Raw genomic sequence first — 25,083 nt, forward strand, 5'->3', positions numbered from 1 at the left:
GTTTCGTTTTGAAATTATAATCTGCCGATAAGAGCCATGTGGTTGAAGACCAAAGAGAGAGAGAGACCAAGAACAGTTGACAATGATAGCTGTCATTTAATTTAGTTTGAAAAAGGTATGTTTCTTTGTCTATGTTAAAACTATGGAACAATTCAGAACAGTTTTGGTGTAAGTGTGATCAGAGTCATCTATTGTTATTTATGCCAATTTTTCAATATCGAATGCAGCAACTTCAAATTTGATTATTTGAAAAAAGTACTCATTGATTTTGTGATAAACTCAATGGAGAAGTGTTGTTAACTGAATGTAAACCACTGCCATAGGGAGGTTGGAAATTTATTTCAAAATATTCTAAAAACTATTGGGAATTATATCAATGAATTTTCAGAATTATTACTGGTTTGAAAATCATGTAAATTCTCAACAGTATCTAGTGGAGAAGATCAGATATACCTGTGGTAATCAATGACTGATCTACTATTAAGGCAGTTATTTGATTGTAATATAAATGTCATTTCAAAAACCAATTTTTCAGTTACATTTCTTCCAATCGCCTAAATTTCAGTTGAATTGGAGTGCATTATATGCCGTTCTTTGTATACATGATTACTGAGAGTTACTAAGAGAAGGGTAGGGAGATGAAGAGTTGTGCTGAGGGAGAGAGAAAAAGAGAGAGAGAGAGAGAAAGGGGTGTTCTCAGTAATCATATTTTTGAAGGTCATATAATGGACTATGATTCAATAAAAATTTTTGCGATTGAAAGAAATGCAACTAAACGAGTTTCTCGGGAAATGTCATTTATATTACAATCAAATAATTGCCTTGATGAAAAATCAGACATTAATCACCTAAGTGGAATGTATGCCTTCCTACTGAATATTGATAAAAATTCATATGATATTCAAACCAGTAATAATTTTGAAAATTCATTAAAATAATTCAAAATAGTTTTTTGAACATTTTGAAATTGATTCCCAACTTCTTTGTGACAGGTTTTTTCATTCAGTTAAAACACTCATCGATTCAGTTTTTCACAAAACTAATGAGTCTGTTACTCAATCAATCAAATTTTAAGTTGATGCACTTGATATTGGTTTTTCTGATTTATAGGCTTATATAACAGCAGATTATTCTCATCACACCTGCACGAAAAATTATATCAATTGTTCCATAGTTTCAACGTAAACAAACAAACACACATTTTTTGAACTAAATCACATGACAGCTGTCAGTGTCAATTGTTCTTTGTTCCTCTCTCTTTGGTCTTTAACCACATAGCTTTCACCGGTAGAGTCGATCGAAACAACTCCACGAGCATACTCCAGGGTGGGAGTCGGAATAATGATCAATATTCCAGAGAGGTGCATTATGACATGCTCAAAGTGCCCACTTTTCTCTCATGCAGACCTATGACTTTGTAGGTAGGTGTGGCACTGGCTCTGTCTGCAGGTGGCCCAGTGTCCATCCCACTGATGCGACTGCAGAGAGATTTCATGAGTAACTGGAATTATATCTATTTGGTCGCGAGACTCGAACGGTTCACACCGTTCTGAAGAGACCATCCCGGTACTGATGATGGGGAAACACCTCGAAACCGGTTTATCGGTTGGTCAGATCGACCAAACGGAATTGATTTCTACTTTTCATAGTGGGAAATAACTTGCGACAAATCTTCCAAGTCGAAGACGTAGCACTGATGGTTTTACTTCATTTATCGGCGCGGCATTAGCTGGGTTAGTTGCTGTTTTTTCTGTTGAGTATCTGTCACACGTACCTACAAAGTCGTAGATCTGCATGAGAGGAAATCAATTCCATGCTCTGATAAAAAACTGATATCAACCATTTGAGTGAAATATATTCGTACCTGTTGCACTAGTATCAAAAATCAAAAATATTTCCAAAACGTTTCTGATGATTTTGCAAATGTTCAATACAGATTTCAATGTTAGCTCCATTAATATTCGAATTTCATGTATTATTTCATATTGTGAATTTCAAAAAATTTAATTATCCAAAAAAATATTCATAACAATCAAACAAAAGTTAGAACCCCTATCAATTTCTTTTATATTGGGTGTTTTACATTTGATACATTTCCACACAGCACCAAATATTCATGGATTATTCCCTCTATGTGATTAAACGAACGTATATATTTCAAATATTCATAGAATATTTTCGGAATATATACATGCCTTTAGAATATTCATAATTCTTGAATGAATATGGCAGGAATAATCACAAAAGAATGTGCATAGAATGTCTATAAATGAATATAGATTTTTAGATTATGATATATGATATATTTTCAGAATATATCCACACGGTATATTTTGAGATATTCTATACGGTGTATTACTGAAATTTTGAATCAGCTTTTGATAACGTATTCAAATAATTCGATATTTTCAAAAACAAAAATATTTAAAGATTTTAATCGATTGCATAACCTAATGTATACAACCCTATTAGTATTAATCAGTTTTTGAACTCATTGCGAAGATTCTAATGAATTGCTAAAACTGTTGGAAATGACGAAAAAATTCGAATGAGCTAATGAATGAATCAATTACATTAATAAATTGGTTTATTCTTATGATATTTGTCTTTTTGTATTTGATATTATTCAATTACAAAGCGACAAATATTGGCAACAGAGAAATGAGAAAGTGAAGTATTGAAGTTAATACGTTTATTTTTCGCGTTAAGATCAATCACCCATTTACAATCTACAATTGTCTTCATGACCGTAAATTAGCCTAGTGTAGAACATCCTTTAGTTTCTTCCTGAATGAAGGGCTACGTTGCTAGCATACTGTTTTCGCTAAATAGGTGAGTAATCTAGTTATTACTGGATGGCATGGGTAGTTCTTCAGGTTGAATTAATAAAGTGGTGGGCGCGCAAGGCCAACCTAGAATGTACTGGAAGGGGGACCTTCCGAGAGTGAAAATAAAAAAGTTTTGCCTCTCTCGATGAAAAACGTGATTTTGGTATATAACAGGCGTTGAAGTGCTGATGTAAATTTTACATTATACCTTCTGGAATTAGATTTCACTTCGTCTGTATAATTTTGAGCAAGTTGTCGGCATTTTAGTCGTATAGTTTTAGTGACGACAATGTGTTCCACCATTTCTAGGTTTCACGAGTGGATCATTCCGAAAAGGTACTGGATAGTGAGGTAAACCCTGTGACGCCCTAATAATTAAGAACTTTCATATGAACCCCGCCTCACCCACTGTTATAAAGTAGGACGGCCCATGCCGGTTTCCTGTCACCTTCAAGGATAGAATGAGCCAGCCCGTATCAAAATCAAATTATTTTTTTGAATTTTTTGATATTCTAACAATTGTTGATACTTTGAAATATTTCGTCATTTTGAAATTTCTTCGGACTTAAACATATTTTTCGACTTGTATAATTTTTCAGAATTTTGACACTTTAACAATTGTTGATACTTTGAAATATTTCGTCATTGAAATTTCTTCGGACTTGAACATGTTTTTCGATTTCTACTAGTTTTCGAAGTTTGATACTTTAATAATTGTACATAATTAGGAACATTTTTACACATTAGGTTCAGTCTTTTGGAATGTGTTGCATCTGGGGATTATTTCGCAAATTTGACTGGTTAGAGAATTATTGATACATTGAGGTATTTCGTATTTCGAGACCTCTTTGGACAGTTATATTTTTTTGAGGGTGTACAATTTTGATTGATACTGAATTTGGCATCACATTCATGGCGCCCAACCTGGGCGCACACATACACAAAAATAATTATAACAAAAACATTTTTTTACAACAAATACTGACTCATTCGGTTCAAAAATAGTTATGAACCGATTAGGCCAGGATGAATCAATATGTGAGTTACAAGTACGTGGTATTGGCGTAGGTACGGTGAAAGAGATGCGCTGTCGATTGTCCATGGCTATTCAGTTCGAAAAGGGTGGCGACAGTCTCAAATATCCGTCTGTTACGGAAGATCTGGATGCAGTGACTGCTAAACTAATTTAGTTGGAAACTGGTATAGCTGACTTCAATAATACGGATTGTATTGGTGGTTTCCAAAAATACCAGACCAAATTGTTACACGTTCTGGGTCGGATTGATAACATTCCGATTGGCGAGGACAGTCTCAACACCAAGAGATCCTATCTCTTAGCTAAAGCTCTCCCTCTCAGACCTGTTGAGTTCCAAAGCTGAGCAGTATTTGCGAAAACTACGATCAGCACCCACTCAGCTCAGTCTTCTTGAATCTGTGTAATCGGATTTACAGAATGTGTCCCCTCAGCGAAGGTAGTCTGCTCAGACAGATGATGTTGAAGGTAACTGGTGGGACCTTGAATTTTCTGGGAAATGTAAGGGCATGTTTCTCAGTACATTTTCGAAACGAGTGGAAGAACTGAGAGTGGACCGTAATGTGAGGAAAGATGTCTTATTAGAATCAGGCATCGACCTTTTTACTGGAAGAGCGTACCAATTCTATTCCCCTCACAGGCACGAAGATGATACATAGTAAGATTTTGTCACTCTCCTGGAATCTCCGTCTTCGGATTGTAACAAGAAGCTTTTCGAAAAAATTAAACGTCGAACTCAAGGTCCAGACGAGTCTATGGGAATTGACCTTGCAGTCATGGCTGGGTACTTCAAGGGGCTGAAGTGCTTGATCTCCGAGGAAGCTGAATTGGAGATTTTGCTTCGCAATATATCTCCCCACTACCAAAGTCAACTCGAATTGGCTAACATCGTATTCATTAGTGGACTTTCGACTCTTGGTAGTAGACTTGAGGTTAGGAAGGCTTCCATTGAAAGTTTCGCGGCACCAACCCAGACCTTGCATATCTTTCCATGCCTGAAGACATCTCTGCGAGCGTATCTTCAGTGGCAACAGGGTCGCCGGGAATCAAACACTGTAGCGCTCTTTGTTTTCGATGCAACCAACCGGGTCACCGAGCTATAGGATGTGCTTCCAAGAAAAAGGTTTATTTCAAATATAGAAAGGTAGGATACACGGTGAAGACCTGTCCTACGTGTTCAATGTCGGGAAACTCCGATCGGCGTGTCTGAGAGGCCGTAGACACGCCGGCATATATACAAATTTGACCTTCCAACCAATACTGGACTACGTATTACATCATGTACATAATGACGAGAGACCGTATCTGCGAGTTGACATATTGGGCTGTTCCTCACTTGGTTTCCTCGATTCTGGTGCTTCTCGATCGATTTTAGGTACTAAGGGTTGGGATATAGTTGGACGTTTGGGAATTCCGTTAAACAGGAAACAGGTGGTACTTTGCACTGTTGCCAATGGTCAACGATGCTCTAGTATCAACAAATGTTATGTGCCGATGAGAGTTAGATCGTGTAAGATTAATGGAAGTATTGGTGCGTGCGAAGTTGGCTCATGTTCTCATTCAAGGGGCTGATTGTTGTATCTGGATGGACCTACGTCATAACGAATGGCAGTTCTTCAACACAGAAGAAATACGAGTGCCGTGCTCGGTCAAGTTCAGGACTTGCTAGAGCTACTGCCCGTATGTTCAATGATAATCATCCAGTCATCCAGGAAGAAATGAACGACACAAAATACGTTTTGGAATTATTGAACAAATTTATGGAAACTGGATCAGTTAACAATTAAAAGTATAATCGTTCAGAAGTTGTCAATGATGAAGCTATTTGTACTGCAGTTTGAGGGCACGTTGGACTAATGCAAGATTCGGATCATTTACTGGGTTATCTCGAGAATCAGAAATCAGTCGCACAAATGTTTTCAGGATCCTTCAGAAGTTCAAATTTCATCCATATGATATCAAACTAGTTCATAAATTGAACGAAGATGATTTCGATAGACGTATCGAGTTTTGTGAATGTCTCACTTAACGGATCAACTTACATCAGAATTTCTTGTATAAATGTTTTTTTTTCGGATGAATGTGTTTATTTTGGATGGAGGGGTGAATCGGCAAAATTTTTGATATTGGAGTGATACGAATGCTCATTTGTACTGTCAAGTTCATACTCAATAACCTCAAAAACTGAATGTTTGGACAGAAATTTCAGGTGACCACATCAAGGGATTTTTTTTATCGATGACAATTTGACTAGTGATAAATATTTTGATATGTTGGAGAATATAATGATACCTTGCATCAATAGGGCAACTGAGGAGGATATAAATTCATCCGAAAACGAAATAGTTCTTCAGCAGGATGGTGCACCTCCTTATTGTGCAGCCTCACTGCGACAATTTTTTGATGATTATTTTCCTGGTCGTTGGATTGGCAGAAGAGGTCCTACAGAATAGCCATTGAGGTTTCTGGATCTCACTCCTGTAGATTTCTTTCTATGAGGTCATTTGAAGTCTCAAGTTTTTCCTGCAAATCATTGTTTCAAAATTTATTCAGGGTGGCTCGTTTTCAAATCAAATAATTTGTAGCTCTCGAACCATAAGCTTCAGACCATATGTTTTATACTTTGTTGAAATCTGCTCATCATTGAGCATTTGATAATGCGAAACAATATAGGGTCAATAAATTGAAAAATTAATTGACATTTGGACCAGATGGCATTTTAGTCAAAATTGTTGAGAATCTCATTGCTCATTTTGTGAAGCCTCTCTGTATCATTTGCAACCTCATGCTGAAAAATTACTACTTTTCGGATATATGGAAGCTGTTGAGGGTATGCCCTATCTTCAAAACTGACAAGAATTCTGAAATAGTAAATTAATTATAGACCGATTTCCATAATATCAATATACTCGAAATTAGTTGTAATAATTTTATCAGGCCTCATGTATAAGCACGTAAAAAACACAATGTCCGAATTCCAACATGGTTTTGTGAACTGTCGTGGCACTGTGTCACATTTTTGTATTTTTACGCAATATGTTTCTGACAAACTGGACCAACGTAAATAAGTGGACGTGGTGTATATAGACTTCAGCAAAGCATTTGATCGGGTTTCACATCATCAATTTCTCATGAAATTATCAAGCCTTCGAATTTTTTGGCATTTCGAGAAGCCTCCAATATTTGATTAAATTATATCTTAGTGAGAGAAAATTATTTGTGGAATACGAAGGAATTGAATCGTTCATTTCTGATAGTATCTACTCTGAAAAACTACTTTTTGCTGATGATATGAAGATTTTCAGGGAGATTGAAGACTGATTGTATATAATTACACAACGATATTACAAAGTTACTATTTTTCACGCTAGTATCGTGGAAAATAGACTAAAGTGTGTTTTATAGTGTAACCTCAGTGAACAAAATAAACAATTAACTATCATTGAACATAGGCAAATGTAGAACAATGACTTTCGCAAGGATATCCTCAGTACAAATATATACCTTCAAATTGGATAATATAACATTGGTAAGAATCAGCCAATCGTGAGATCTAGGTATTATTTCTGATGATAAACTAACGTTCTCTTCACATATCGAACAAATAACATCCTGTGCAATGAAAATGCTAGGATTTGTAATCATTTCTAGAAACATGTGGATTCGTTTTCCGATGGCATTTCAGGTTATCTTCCTAAATGTCTGCTACCGCAGTTGTCGGTTGATTGATCAAACCACAAACACTGACATGAAAACTTGGCAAGTTGACTTGGGTGTCATACCAATAGGTGGTTCCACTTATGTTTCGCTTGCGTTCACGCAGTTATTTTTATCAAGTACTTTTCTTTGTTTTCCACATTTTGTCTTCAATCGAGGACCGCCTGCCCTGTACTGACAATGCCCAATAGGCTGAAACAGCTGAAGCAGCTTGACTGCATAATCAATATATATATATATATATATATATATATATATATATATATATATATATATATATATATATATATATATATATATATATATATATTTTGAAGATTTGAAGATTTATATCTTCTATTAATTATCAGCGAGCGCTTTCAACAGTTGGCAGTACTGTCATCTTCTAGGCAATCCTCTCCTCTAGGAAACTGATGCTTATATGTTATAATGTTACATGGTATGTAATGCTGATACATATTTCGTTCTTTGTTTCAATTTTTGTTTTTCAGGACTGATATAAGTTTTTCATTTTTCATTATGTACTCCAGTTATTGGGTCTCATGACCTGTTGGATGTATTTTCTCAATGAAAAGATGAATGAATGAAATATATTACCTCGACCTCCTCCATTTCATTCTCTTTAACTTCAATCTTGAGATATGACTGTCATCGATACATTACCTCCAACCCCTACCTTTTTTGATGATTTTCTATATGAGCATAATATATCATATAGTCTCATTCAGTTCAGATCATCTAACGGAATGAATATTTGTTAAGTTGTGACAACGAGAGCAGTGAATATTTACCAATCCAAGAAGTGAAAATCATCGTCACAGAGGTGAACATATTATTATATATTTTTGAGCCGTAATTCCACTATATTCATGAATGATAATTTGAAATTTGACATTAATTTTGAAGTGAAGCTTTGGAGCAGAAACCTATAACCGCTCTCTGATTATTGATGGAGAAAATAAAATTGAAAACATTTCAATGTATTCCACAGGATATTCACAGAAGACTTCATTCGTTTTGAGAGTTTAACTAAGATCGTCTTTTTTGTAAATAGTAAAGACATGATAGATTATTATAAAATATGTATCAACTTACTCACTCCATAGACAGTCAAATTTTATATGAGTATTTTAATTTATTTCGACAATATAATTTTCAAAGTGATGATTGCAATTCGTGTATTTCCAGAGTTCTTCATCCTATGGATATGTGGATGCAATATTCAGCACAAGAGTGGCCTGATGCGGTGGATTTGGATTTTGCCATAAGCAAAATGACTCACGAAATGACTGATCTAAGTTTTAACGCTCTACATTCATCAATTTGAGTGTTATTTTATGATGCTGATGAGGTGAGAAAACTTTTGGAGCTCTGTGAGAAGTATGAACTCGGTGTGAGATGGTGTCGAAAATATTAGTATGTGAGCTTAAAACATTTCTTTTACGACATATACGCCTACCTAACGCAGAATATTATGCAGAAATATCAATTGGAGCCACTTAGTCCCAACCCACAACTGAAAGAATCGTTATATTATGGCGTTGTAATTATTTGAAATCTGTTGTATCTATATGTTATAGAATCATGTTTCAATCCACATTCGTCTATATCTGATTTTTTTATAACGAAAAAACAGAAAATAATCATTAAATGTTTTATTATTCTACAATATCGAGTATTTCATGGTGAATGACATGTCAACCGTATTACAATCCAGTGAGAACAGAGCCGATTAAGGCATTAGAAGATAAAACAGCATCGTGGAGGACTAGTGCGTATACTTTGGTGTTTGCTGGAAACTTCACCTTGCCTGTTTCGAATTCCATTTCGATGTCAACAGTGGAAACTTCACCTTGCCTGTTTCGAATTCCATTTCGATGTCAACAGTGGAAACTTCACCTTGCCTGTTTTGAATTCCATTTCGATGTCAACAGTGGATGACTTTATAGTGTCGAGTTGATGGAAGCAGTCGATGATAAATAGTGGGTTGTTGCGAAAGCTACCAATATCCATCATCGGTTCACTCATAGCTTCATTGTAGCAGCTGCGTTGAAAATTTTCATATACATTGTAGGCTGCTGAGTCAAACTTCATGTTAGAATTCGAATTTCAACACTCATATGGTTATGCTCCAGAGTTCAGAGACTATCTAATAATATTGATATTGACATGTATGAATTTCGTTACATCTTTCGAAATATTTTCGGATATATATCTGACAATTCTTTGACATTTGGGATATTTTACATTCATTCAGGTTTTGTATTCAATTGTTGATGAGAAAGACACTTTGTTGGTTGTCAATCTTTTCCATTTGATTCCCAAATTTTGTTGAAGACTTTTTAGTATACACATTGTTGTCTTGAGGAAAATTCAGTAAACAAGCGTTCGATAGTGCTTGATATGATCTCATTTTTGATACTACTCAATTTGTTTTCCTTGAATTTTTATTAATTTATGATTCGGAATAATTTGATAGTTGTGAATTTTCGTATGTAACCACACATAGAATCTTGTTATAGAAAACGATAAATTTTGAATATTACCGCCAATACAGAAAATGAAGTTATTGAGTAATGGAATAACGAAATGGGAGTATTCGAAAATTGAAGTTTAGGTATGTATAATTTTTTGACTTTCATATCAAGGTTGATTCACCACTTTCCAGCTTGAATAAAAAAACTGATTTGAGTGAATTATATAATTATATTCTCACCTTCTGCATCTAGATCAAAGAACTTATGTTCAAAACCATACTGAAAAATTTTTCGAATTCATAAACGATAATATTTCCACGTTTGCATCAACACTATTTTATTTCAAGAATTACATTTTATATTGCGAATCGCATCATGATAAAATGAAAAAAAATCATAGTAATCAAATAAGAGTTAGGACACCTGCCAGTTTCTCTTCCATTTGGTGTTTTATAAATACATTTCAACACAGTGTTCTGTGAACTGATTAACATTAACAATAATGAGTTTCCAGCAGCCTCAACCAAAACAAACCGGCATATTTGCCAAATTGTCGGTTTCCGGGTAAATTTTTTCCTAGCGAATGAAGCAAAATATTAATTGAAACCAAAATATGTTTGAATAATTCAGGTTGAATTGAACGAAGTTTCATGTGATGTTTTCGAAGATGTGTCGGTTTATTTTATTCTTACGTAATGTTATGCAAGATGTTTTACAGCTCACAAGGTTCAAAATCGACCCATGTAGATGTATACTTGAACTAATTATTACACAACTTCAATATTTTTCTTCAGATTGAGAAAAAAGCGTACAGTTTTGATGTTGGAACTTGCAGGGAACAGTGAAGGAAAGGGGCAAGTGATAACGCCAGAGCTCTGCCCCCCGACACGTGTCAATTTAGAACGCACTCCTGAAGATGCTCCTTAAACTACCAAGACTACGAATTCCAGGCATAAAACCATGTTTTCCATACTGCGGATAAGTTTAAGTTTTATCGTTTCATTTAAATAAATCAACATTGTTGATAAATTGTATAAGTATGTATGTAGTCGATACGAATAAAGAAGAAGAACTCACTCATTCTTGTTCAAACTTTTTCCAAAAATATAATTATAAGGTCATATATCTATGATATATTTTTCAGGGCGTGAAGTTACTGCTTCAACGAACGTTGACCTGACTACTATAGATCAAGTAGAAGTTCCTATGGGTCTCATGGAGAAGTATTAAGCTCTTTGTGTAACTGTGACCACATGGACTTCAATTTTAATTACGGTGGAAAAGAAAAACTCTCGAAAGGAACAACAAAAGAAGGATACAAAAAAACAAATTTGAACACTCCATTACACATATCCTGATGCTGGGACAATGGTCCCGAAACATTCCGATTAAGAATGAAAAAAAATTGAATAATCATCAATATTGATGGCGTAATGGCAGAAATTTATATCAACCTAAATACCGATAACAAACCATCTCACCTCATCACTACATATATTATGTCAATGTTTGTTTGAAAAAGATTGTAAAGCAATAAATTCGACGACATTATCTTTTCCTTTCACCTAAAACATATGTGCATATATCTTCAAATTGAAACAATTTTCGATTTATTTGCAATCACTACTTCAATAAAAAGTAACGGACGTTGAATGGAATATATCATAGGCGAAAACTTCGAAGTGCTCAGGTGAAAAATATGTACTTTGCAGATACGCCGGTTTGATTTCAAAGCGACAATATATGTGATGATTTTTCAACCTTTTGCATACAACCTCATGGATAATGTAAGTAGTTTCATCAAAACTTCAGCAATATGCAAAGAACACACATTTTTACTTTTGTAGTTTCCCTCATGATGACAATGAAAAGTATCAAAATATTGGAAATGATATCCTAAAAGTCTTCTTTTGTGTACTCCAATAAATCAGTAATTTGGTTTTTAACCAGTCAACAAAGACTACCTATTTACTCTTACTCACAGATAAAGGGTTTTACTAAAATATCACTAAAGTAAACAGGCCCAGAGAAGCCGAAAGACAAAGACCTAAACGACAGCCGTCGGCTAAAAAAACGACTCGATACAAAAAGAAATCAGACAGCAACAACGAATTGATCAAAGTTAGAAGTAAACTAAGGACGGAACAGCAAAAGATCACTCAAGCGGTCTTAGCTGCAGTAAATCAAGCACCCGGGAGACAGTAATGCCTGCACGAATCCCGGAACAACTGAAAATAGAATCGTGAAATATAAACGGTTCCACAGACAGGCGAAACGAGCTACTGGAGCTGCTATTGCGTCTAGACAAAGACGTCATGGCACTGCAGGAGAGAAGGTTGAGGAGCGAAATGAGCTACCAAATCCCAGGATACAACGTATACAGGACAGACAGGCCAGACCTAGCGCAGAATGAAGATAGAAAACCAGATGTCCAATTCGGAGAAGCAGTCGTGGTCAGAGTCAAACTGAGACGCTACGAGCAGCTAAGAATATCGTCGGTATACCTGCCTCCGCAAGGTATAAGACTAGAAAGAACCGACATGGCAGAAATGTTCCCAGACCACCACCCAACAGTTGCCATCGGCGACTCCAACGCAAAGTCGCGAGACTAGAACTGTAGGTATGGCAATTGGAGAGGCAGAGATCTAGTCAGAATTCTGGAAGAATTTGAGGACATCGCGATAGTAGCACCGAACACACCAACGCACTACCCATGAGAAGACTCTGACATTCTTGACATCGCACTAGTGCAGAACATGGATACTACGGAGATGGAAGCACTAGATGAAGGTTCGTCAGACCACAACCCCATACTGTTCACAATAGGAAGAGGTGAAGTGGTCATCGACTGAATGAAATTTAAGCGCACCATACACGATGCGATGGGAGATATGCCACGCATCGAAACAAAAACGGATCTGGAGAACGCCACACACCAGCTGCAGCAGGCGATCATTCAAACGGAAAGAAGCGCACGGAAAGTCCCAGCCCCACGCTTCAACTTCCAAGAGCAACTTCCACCAGAAACGGTGGAGCTGATCAGAATAAGAAGACGCCTGAAAGGACGATATCAAAGGACACGTGCATTTATGGATGAAAAGTGCATGCAAAGAGCCAATAGATCACTCAGAGATGAACTGAGAGCGATCCGAGACAGACAATGGTCTACCCGTCTGGAAGAAGTAAATACTGAAGACCAGTCTGCATGGAGAATGCAGAAAGTACTCAGGAAACAATTTTAACAGCTATGCCCACCAATTCACGGAGAGCAAGAAATTGTCTACATTGACCTGGAAAGAGCGGAAGCGTTTGCGGACAACTACGAAAGGCAGTGAAGAGAGAACAACGTCCCATTCATGGACGACGTAGAAGAAACTGAGACGCAGGTGGAAAGAACGATACGAAGAATAAAAACGGACAATGCGTCACCCCTGGCCCCGACATCTCCCGAAGAAGTGAAATACATCCATTTGAAAAGCCCCAGGCCCGGACGGAATAACAAACCGGGCACTGAAAGTCCTACCGCGCAAAAGTATATCAGCCATTACCAACAGCATAAACGCTGTACTCACATTGCAGCACTTTCCGTGTCCGGTCAAAAAGGCAACGGTTATCCAGATATTCACAGGCCAATCAGCTCACTACCTTCCATAAGCAAAGTGGCGGAGCGTGTCATCTCTAGGATCAAACCAGAGAACTAGGAATCTTACCAGATGAACAGTTCGGCTTCAGATCAGAACACTCGACAGAGCTACAACTACAAGGGTAGTAGACTCCGCGACCGAAGGCTTCCACCTCGGCAAAGGATACAACACCGAAGCTATCATCTTAGACATCTCCAAGGCGTTCGACAGAGTTTGGCATGACGGACTCCTGGCCAAAATGAGCAATTTTGGCTACATAAAACTGATGATAAGATTAATCCGGTTTCTTCTAGCTGACAGGCAATGCCGCTGCAGAGTAAGAGATGAAATTTCAATAATTCGACTACTAGAAGCAGGGGTCTCGCAAGGTGCAGTCCTTTCGCCACACCTCTTCTCGCTATATACAGCAGACGTACCCAAGCTGGAAAACAAATTTACCAGGTTGGAGCTCTACGCGTACGACACGGCTCTGCTGGCGAGATCTACGAGCCAAGCGCATGTCACCAGATATTTGCAGCAACAGGCAGACATATTAGAGGAATGGGCCAACCTGTGGAAGATCTGTATGAACCCTGACAAGAGTCAGGCGATACTGTTCACCCGGAGGTGGGCACGACCGGAAGGCAAGGTTATCTTCAACGGACAAGAGATACCGTTACCCTAGAGAAGAAACTAACATTCAGGCCTCAGGTTTAAAAAAAATCTGTTTAAAATCTGTTTTTCCGTTAACCAGCTGTCGCTCCCCTATGTACGACAACCCTCAGAAGTCCAAACTTGTGCGAGCTAAGGATTAACGAGGTCTTACCTTTTAACGTGTGATTCCTAACACGAGAGAGAATCGGAATGGCGAGATCAACCAGACAACGCCTGGCACCAATAACACTCAACATAAGCAACTTTGGCTGAAATTGAAGTTGCTGATGAAAAGAACAGTTCTCATGCCCATAATACTGTATGCTTGCACTGCCTGGGGCCAGTGCGCATATATATATATATATACCTGATAAAAATAGCTGCGTAAACGCAAGCGAAACATAAGTGGAACCACCTATTGGTGTGACACCCAAGTCAACTTGCCAAGTTTTTATGTCAGTGTTGGTGGTTTGACCAATCAACCGACAACAGCGGTAGCAGAAATTTGGAAAGCTTTTCTGAAATACCATCGGAAAACGAATCCACATGTTTCTAGAAATGATATGGAATTATTTTCCAGCAGCTCGACTGCATTAACCTTTCTAGATTTCATATCATTTCTAGAAACATGTGGATTCCTTTTCCGATGGCATTTCAGGTTAGCTTCCAAAATTTCTGCTACCGCTGTTGTCGGTTGATTGGTCAAACCACCAACACTGACATAAAAACTTGGCAAGTTGACTTGGGTGTCACACCAATAGGTGGTTTCACTTATGTTTCGCTTCCGTTTACGCAGCTATTTTTATTAAGTACTTTCTTGGTTTTTCTCATTTTGTCTTCAATCGAGGGCCGCCTGCCCGGTACTGACGATGCCCAATAGGCTGAAACAGCTGTCTACCGGTGGCTCTTGAATTAAAATAAATATGGGAATTATCAAAGTGTACTTACCTATTCATTTATATATATATATATATATATATATATATATATATATATATATATATATATAGTCTCTCGTTAATTTGGCTTTGTTGTAACCAATTTTCTTTGCTTCGAGATGTTTTGATATCTAGTTCCATTTCTTGGTATCGTGTAAGTCTATTGGTGGCGGCCTTCCTGGTTCTGTTGTTGGTACCACTTCTTTTTCGTTCATGTTTGAGGTTGGTGTCACTTCTTCAGTGGTTGGCTTCTCTGCATTGTTAGTCGGTGTTTCTGTTTCTGGCACTATTTGTACAATGGTGCTCGTTTCCTGTAGTGTATCCATGTCCTCGCTTGTTTTTTCCTCTTCATGACTTGCCGCTTTCGCGGCTTTCTCCTGTGCTAGACGTCTTCTTCTATTAGGCTTTGCTCTTTCTACTAATTCAAACCCGTCTTCCTTCCTTTCTTCTTTTTTCCCAATTTCTATTTGTGTGCATGCACACGGTATAATTCTGAAAAGAACCAATGTCTTTTTGTGTTATGTGTTAGACACTCAGCACTAGTCACACTCACTTTTATCACTCACTGCGTTATCTTTTCAGATAACATTCACCTTCTCAACTTAACACTTTACTAGGAGGTGTTCTCTCATCGGCGTCTGGTCTCGGTGCCCCCCTTACGAAAATGACATATTCGTTTATATCAAATATGAACGAGACAATCCAAAGACGAATCTCGTCTGCGTTCAATGTCTAAGCTTGGTTTTGTAACTTACCGCCGTGGAAGGCCTCGATTAACTTATATATTCTTCAATTAAGTTCTCTGTCGACTCCACAGATGTCGTTTCCGTGAGGGGGATGTCACCTTCACTCAGTCAGGCTTGTTCGTAAGGCTTGAGTCCAGCGATACATTAGTAGTTGAGCCTAACACCAATGATGAGACCTACGGCGGGTGGAAACAGCAATGTCTGGTATTGAATCATGTATGCGTTGTGTTTGGATTCTGGTTTTCAGCTAGTTGCCTTGCAGTGCACACTGCAGTGAGAGACAGAGAACGAATCTCGTTAGCGATCGATGTCAAAACTTGGCTTTGCAATTGATCACCTTGGAAAGCCTCGTTCATCTTTGATATTCAAGGATTGAGTTCGCTGTCGAACCCACAGATGGTGTCTTTCTGTGGAAATATGTCATTGAACTAACTTTTTTGGGCTTGTTGTTTAAGAACAGTGGAGTTCAGCTCCAGCTCAATGAGAATGAAGTCTGAACTATACCAACTGAGAATATTGAATTTCAACTTATATATTATTTTGAATTTGGTTTTTAGTGATTCAGTACCAGATACGTCGTCAATATTTCTGTATTGAATGATTGATGTAGAGACCAAAATTTGTGTCTCAAAGGTTCTTGTAGAGATATGAAATTTTGATAATTTCATTTATCTTCCACTTTTGAATTGTTTGACGTAGGTAGTACTTAGTGAGATATCTACTACCATTTATCTATGTGCGTTGATGGAATATGGCTGTTATATCTAATAACAACATGTAACATGGCTAATGTAATCTTTTGATCATTTCAATTGACATGTGGCTTGCTGATACATCTGATAATATGCTCTATATTTCAGTTATTTCATTCCGCTATCAGATGTTGTACCGTATCAGGTGATGAGAGCATAGATGGAATTCAAAATAGGCGTCACAATTTGTGATATAGTTTTGATATCATCTCTTCATTCAAGAGTGTTCAAAAAAGTTGCTGATTCAGAAATGTATACAGCCATTTAAGGCTGGTTCTTGCCACAATAGAGAGAGTTCGATAAATTATCTTCTGATTCCTCTACATAACCTAGGTGAATTTTGCTCCATTGGAATTTTTCACTTTACTGAGTTATCACCACTGGTGAATAAAGCTTCAGACGGAGTCAAAAGATTAACATAGATTTCTTTATAGGCTTCTTCTTTCATTCTGAGTCATGCAAATTCTGCTGATTCAGTGCTTGATTTGTTAATTCTTCAACATAAGAAGAAACTCAGTTCATCAAAAAAAGCTGCAGTATCCACAATACTCAACTGATATTCTTTGAAAATTATGTCTCTTGTTTCATTAGGAATTTCACCTCCCAAAAATCTGAAAAGTGAACATATCAACATCGAAAGAGGAACTAATACAAAATGAAAACTTTACCTCAAAACGTTACTGCCTAAAATAAACCACTGAAGAGTCAAATTAGTCAGTATTTTGTATTCAAAAATTTTGCCCACGAATTGAATATAATCTATGAAAACAAAATGAAATTTATATATATTGTGCGTCACTCGTAAATTTGAATAGCGAGAGAAATAAATATGATACTTCATCAAGAATATAATTTTTTAAGGAAGTCATACATGAAACTGTTACTACGTAACTTTTCATTTTGGTGCCATCTTGCAAAGAAAACAATGTCATCATGAAATTCCAGGAATACTAAAAAATTACAGACATTCTGGGACGAACTCATAGTCATGTACGGCAGTTATTGGGAATAATTTCGAATATCTACTGTGAAATATTGTAGTTTGAAACTATTGCACTCAGGCATGGTTTTTTCTTCTTTCGGGTTTGAAAATTTGTCATCATTTTATACGTGTTCACATTTATATTATTTTTCAAATGAAGTATCATGATTCGAAATACAGAACACTTCAAATTGAAACGATATATTCGAAGAGAGGTTAATTGTTTGGGATAGAAAGCTTTTGGATTTCTACTTCTCCATTGTGATTCGAAAAATGTGGAAAATTTCCAATGAAAAGAAGTAAGCAATCAATTTGAAAAATTACCTCTATACTGAAGAAATGTGTTGATTATGCAAAAAAAGTAACTTTCAGGCACAAACTGGAAAAAGCCCTGTCGAAACAATTATTTTCATATAAACATTTTACCTTTTAACGTGTGTTAGGAATCACACGTTATAATTGATGAGAAAATTAAAATTCCACTTACATGTAACACTTTTATTTATGTGCTGTCATCGATGACATGGGTAGATTCGTAAGACGTAATTTTATGACAGAATTGAGTGTGTTTCTTTATAATGTTTTACGTATTTGAAACTTAAGAGACAATAAGGCGAGTTTCTTACACCGGTTTCAACTTAGCAGCTGAAAGGTGGCAGCCAAAATCCCGAAAACTCCTGAACGCACATAGGACATACGTCGAAAAAAAAGAAACATACATTAGGAAGGTTGAAAATTATTAGTGATTGTCGCTGAATGAACACCTCAGGCAACTCTTCCAAATGTGTCTACTAAGAACGCAGATTAAAAAATTTTAAATAGGGGATGAGTACATTAGTGAAAAATTATTTATCTCTGAAAATATGTATTGTTTTCAGACGTAGTATATGAGTGGAATAGTTGAAGGAGGTCACATGGAGACATACATTTAAAAAGTAATCGAAACTCCTAGAAGCAAACAATCTGTCAGCATAATATCACGTTAGAATAATCGATTTCTATCATGATGTTAATCTATTAGAATCACAAGATGAGACCGACTATCGGAGGGGGTCGAATGGGGATACGAGTACAAGAATAAATCGAGACTCAAAGAAGAAAAAATCCTGACAGCATGATTTCACGTTAGAATCGAATCCGACCATAATAATAATCTATGAAAATCACAAGACTAGACCTGCTGTCAGCATAATTTCATGTTAGAAAAATCGAATTCAAAATTGATATTATACTTTGAGGAGGAAGCAAAAAGTGAGACCGCCCGTCAAAAAGGGTCAAATGGGATTATAAATTCAAAAATAAATCAAATCTCATAGAAGAAAAAATCCTATGATATTAGAAAGATCGAATCGTATAATAGTATTATATTTTGAGAAGGAAAAAATGAGACCGGCCGTCAAAGGGGGTCAAATTGGAAAATATAAATGAAAAAATTAATCAAAACTCATTGAAGGAAAAACCCTGTCATAATAATTTCAGATTTGGGGTTCAAATGGGAATAAAAATTAAAAAATACATCGAATCTCATAGAAGTAATATTCCTTTCACAATAATATCATGTTGAAAACATCGAATTCGATCATATTAATGATCTGTGAAAATCACACGAAGAAACAGCTCGACGGAGGAGGTAATGGGAATAAAAACTATGAAATACATCGCATCTCATAGAAGGAAAAATTCTTTCACAATAATTTCATGTTAGAAAAATCGAATTCCATAATGGTATGATAATATTATTCAGTGGAGAGCATAGAAAGGAAAATTCTTTCAAAATAATTTTCAGATATGTGCCGAGGTAATGTCTGAAGCGAAAGCTATTAAAAATAGAAATCATAAAAACATTTCACCAGAAAATTTTCAAATTCCCGAAGAACTATGGCATTTATCCAGTCCCAGAATCTGCTCTGAAATTTTACCCATAAGTTCAAATAATATCATCGGGAATAGGCTTATGAAATCTGCAATTTTCTAAAAGGAGTATTTGTAGTTGAAGATAAAATCTGAGAAAATATATTTACCGATGGAAGATTGAATGTAAAATATCATTCATATGTATTTTGTAATCTAATTGCTAAATATGTGAACAATGTTTGCATTATAGCGTTTAAATACGCTAAATATATCAAGAAAAGTAATATCATCAATGTATATGGTATTTGTAAACATAATAATTATGGATGTACAAAATTTAGACTAAATATTATTGATAGAACTGTTCAAGTAGTTAGTACTTCTTCAAATTACAACCATCTATTTCATTTAACCAATCATGTGAAAGAGGTGGATAGATGATTTATAAAGAAGAGATTATTGCATAAAAAGTAATTATCTTACAAAAAAACATTTCTGAAAGCTAACAACAAAATTTTAAGTAATAGTAAAAATCTGCAACGAATCAAATCTGATTCAACCTTGAGGAAATTAAGGTCTCAAGCAATTGCACATTTGGATCGTGACAAAGATGATCTATTTGATTTGATATCGATACAGAATGATCACCCAGAGTATGTTAAAGAGATATGTCTTCCGTTCAGCATGAAAATTTATAGCGTTGAACAGTTGAGTGTTTTGAAAGCCAAAAATAAAAAATCGTTAGGAATCATTTATTTTTATGCAACAGGGGATTCGTAAAAAAACCAACAGCAAATTCTGAAAGGGTTTATTTATTTACACCGGTAATCAAATTGAGATACCTTAAAGAATATATTTCGTATTTTTTAAGATTTCTTCAACACACAATTCAAATTCCATTTTCAAATTGTTGGATGACTTTACGTTAAATATTTTTGCGAAGACAACAGGTACCGGTCAGCATTTTCCAGTGTTGTAACAGACTTTTCATTCGCAAATATACATGCAATTTGTAAAGCATTCAACAGATGTAACTTGAAAGAGTTAGATCTGTTACAAAGATAATCTACATGAATACAATGTGTTATTAGAAAAATTTTTTACCAGTCTGAAAAATAATTGCATGGTGGGAATCTACCTATGCTCTGCTCATTACATTAATGGTGTCGTGAGGATGTGAATGACCAATGCTTGAGTATAGACCAAAATAATATTTTCATAGACATTATCGCATCTACCATTTTATTGAAAGAAATCCATAAATTTGACACATTCGTCAGAAATATGTCCATACTTTTGAATTGTGAATACCTCAATAAAAAAACGGAATGTGCTTTCGACGTCGATGACTTTAGAGTAAATACTGACAATTCCGTGAAAAAAAAATTGAAAGTATTTACAGTTCTAGTCCTTTTTGTATTAGATTTCTGAAAACAACAGAAACAATTCATGTCGAAATACACTATTCAAAGGAAAAAACATATATTATAAAAAAGTATTTTTCAATATATTCATCACCAAATATTTGCCATTTTGTCCTATATGGATCGAATTATCATTGTTTGATAGAAAATCAGTCAGTAATTTAATAACAAACACGATTCTTGCAAAAATTCAAAGTGCTCGAAATCCATTAGGAAGTTAAGAGAGGACGTTTTATCATTGAAAATTGAATGCGATTTGGGAATTGAAAAGTATCGAATAACAAAATACAAGGATCCCAAGAGAAGGGATCTCAAGAAAGTTGGATGCGCAAATCTGAAAAAAAATCTAGCATCACTTTGAAGCTAGATTTTTAAGGAATCAGACCATTAGTCAAAGTAATGAATAGAGTGTATTATTTCCGGAAGATGATAAAGAATTAGCTCAGCGTGCATACTGCGGCCACAGAATACTTGGGGAAAAAACTTCTTGGGTGAAATGCGGTCAGTGTGAGCGTTGGTTTCATCAATTATATAATAACTCATATTCTTCACTGAAATTCATATGTAAAATATGTGAGGTCAACATTTCATTAAATGAGGAAGTGTGAACAATTTTTGAGAAACCTATCTTTGTCAGAAGTTCAGATGAAACAGCTGGAAAAAGTGACACGAACTCAGATAGTATGTGCACAATAGTTTGAAAAACGAAAAATACGGTTAACCGCAAATTTGCAAACTAAGAAATATAATATCATACCCATATATGATATCAAACATAAACTCTGGAAAACAAATGAATACAAAGGCAACAAAACACGGCATTGATTATGAACAAGAGGCAATCGCTTTTTATATAAAAGAGACCTACTCAACATATCTACAATCTGGACTCATTATCCATAGACAATTTCCTTTCATAGCTGGTTCTACAGACGGGGGCTCATTGATACAGATGGTGTTCTAGAAGTGAAGTGTACTTATAATTCGCGAGATGTTGAACCTTTTCTCCATAAACTAAATTTTTTTAAAGACAATTATTCTATAAAATCTGTGCATAACTACACCTGTATCAAAATGAAGGACTTCTGGAAAACGCAGATAGATCATGGTATGATTTGGTAATTTTCACTTTCACTAAAATAAAAATCGTGAGAGTCTATAGATCAACACAATTCTGGGAAATGATGTTTATGAAGTTGAAGTATTTTCATTATTTTCATATGTTACCTCAACTGGTATTGCCGGAAAGGAATTTATCACCCACCGAGTAGAAATGGACTACAACGGAACTAGTAAGTTTTTTGGAAAACGGAATTGTGTCCGATATGAATTATATAAACAGCTCAGCGACAATCATGACTAGATACATAGTAACATCAATTTTTCAATGAAAGATTCAACTCTTAACGGAGGAGAATGGCTGAGTAGTTCAATAGTAAATCATTGTTTGCATATTTTCAATTCGGAACAGAAATACCAGATAATTTCAGTAGTCAAATTTTCAATAATTTTTGGTGAAGAAGTTTTGACAACAAATTTCGTAGACTTTGTAAATTTTCATTAAAATACAGTAATATTTTCAGTTACGATTCACCATCACTTTATTTTATCGAAAGTATCTTTTTCCGAAAAAACAATTACGCTTTCAATATTGTCTTACATATTGTATTACAATATATAATACAAAAGGACACCTTCGAATATGATGTATATGTCATATATTTTTTCAAAAAAATTGTGAAGCAAAAAAGTTTATTGAAATATTTTGATGCTTCAGTATTAGGCAATGTCTGAAACTGCTTCTACTGAAAAACAGCAAACATATGCACAATATCTGCCTTTTTTGTGGACAAATTATAAACGACACACAGTTATCATTCAAATGTCTGAGATGTATTCATAAAAAATGCCTGTTAACACAAAATGGTGGATTAAAAATCACAGAGAAAACAATAAATGGTATGTGTCTACTGTGTAGATTATATTGAATCATACTTTTTGAAGTTGACAAAATTTTGTGGAATCTATAACGTCTGTTAATTCACAAATCAAAGAGACAAGATTTCTCCTAAGAGAATTTTCAAAATCAAATTTGATAAATTTCCATTCTATTCCAGTATTTAACAACCCTATATCTTTTGCATTCCATGAAAATTTTTTATTTTCAGTCCGTTTTTCCTAACAATAAATTTTATTGATAGAATTTTTCTTCTTCACAAGTCTCTATGTAACCCCCTGTTAATTATTATTCTTACCTGAAATGTATGAGATTTTTTTATATCTGGTCGAATGACCAATTTTTGATAATTTTTTGAAATTCGATTTTCAAAGAGTCAAAAACAATACTTTATTTATATTATTATCCAAGCAACTAATTCAAATTAACGTCAATATAAATTAGTCCAGGAATTCAAACAGCAACACCCCCTTCGAAGGCCGGACAAATTTTCTGCTTCTCATTGTATAATTCCATTATTGAATTCGATTTTTCTTACTATATATGAAGTTATGGTAACAACATTTCTCGTTCTAGAATTTCCAATTCATTATTGAATTTATATTTTCGTTTCATCCCCTCGAACGACCGATCTCATCCTGAGATGAATTATTGTGACAGGATTTTTCTTTCTACGTGATTAGATGTATTTTTGAATTTTTATTCTTATTTGACCACCTCCGACAAGCGGTTTCATTTTGTGATTTTCACAGATAATTATTATGTTCGAATTCGATTTTTTCAACATGATATTATTCTGACACGATTTTTTCTTCTTGTGAGTTTCGACTCTTATTTGTATTTTTGTCCCCATTCAACCCCTTCCGGCGGGCGGTCTAATCTTGTGATTTTCACAGATTGATGTTATGATCGAATTCGATTTTTCCACCATGGAGTTATTTTGACAGGATTTTTCATTCTTTGAGTTTCGATTTATTATTGTATTTATATTTCCATTTCACCCCTTTCGACCGGCGGTCTTCTTTTGTTATTTGTACAGATAATCATTATGATCGAATTCGATTCTTCCAACATGAAATTATTTCGATAGGATTTTTACTTCTACGAATTTCAATTCCTTTTTGTATTCATATCCCCATTTCATCCCTCTCGACTGGCGGTCATTCATTTTTGTTTGAAAGTGGTCGACAATGTTTCGTGATGTTTTTCATTAGTTCGTATTTCCATTGTCTAATCCCTACTATTCGTATCTCTATCTCTTCCCACTAATATTATAAATGCGAATGTAAGTTTGTTTGTTACGGTTTCACGCGAAAACTACTTAACCGATCATTATGAAATTTCGTGCACATATTTTTGAAGGTATTAGAAGTAATATAGGATACTTTTGATATAAAAAAAATATGTAAGATAAAAAATTGTTTGTCAAAAAAATCTCAAAATATAGCTAACGTCATATAGTTCTCATATTGATTCATTTATGTTGTCCTGGCACTTATTTAATGGCATAAATGCGACTGAAGCCATGGGTAAAAGCTAGTATGATATAAATTGATTAGAAATCCCTGAAAGAATCTATAAAAAAATAAATGGATCAGGTGAAAAAAACAATTATATCAAGCAGAATACCTGAAATTACAATGGAATAAAATACAAGCAACAATAAAAAAATTTAACTATTAACTCGAGATGAAAATTGAAAAATTATTAACAAAACATAAAATCACAATCTATTATAACTGTAATAATAGTTATCACAGTTATAACAATTATCACAGTTAACAGTTATTATGATTGAACTCGATTTTTTTCACATGGAATTATCTCAATAGGATTTTTCCTTCTATGAGTTTCGATTCTGTATAAAAAAATCTGTTTTTCCGTTAATCCGTTAACTTATTATTATTATCCGTTAATTTATCATTATTATCATACCCCCATTTCATTCCTTTCGAAAGGCGGTCTCATCTTGTAATTCTCACAGATTAATATTATGATGGAATTTGATTTTTCCAACATGAAATTATTGTGACAGAATTTTTTCTCATATAAATTATAATTTTTTATTTATATTCCTATTTGACCCCGTTTGACGGTT

At 35.1% G+C, this 25,083-nt stretch overlaps 1 long non-coding RNA gene across 1 annotated transcript; it reads left to right on the forward strand.

Annotated features, from left to right (window-relative positions):
* The first annotated feature begins 9,869 nt into the window (after positions 1 to 9,869).
* LOC111503635 (uncharacterized) lies at positions 9,870 to 11,131 on the forward strand. Its single transcript, XR_002721901.2, has 2 exons — positions 9,870 to 10,195; positions 10,850 to 11,131. It is a non-coding gene; the product is annotated as an uncharacterized lncRNA (long non-coding RNA).
* Positions 11,132 to 25,083: the final 13,952 nt, after the last annotated feature.

The sequence above is a fragment of the Leptinotarsa decemlineata genome, unplaced genomic scaffold (genome assembly GCF_025532065.1).
Source record: "Leptinotarsa decemlineata unplaced genomic scaffold, Ldec_3_MD MMD2_tig00026340_RagTag_RagTag, whole genome shotgun sequence".
Lineage (NCBI taxonomy): Eukaryota > Metazoa > Arthropoda > Insecta > Coleoptera > Chrysomelidae > Leptinotarsa > Leptinotarsa decemlineata.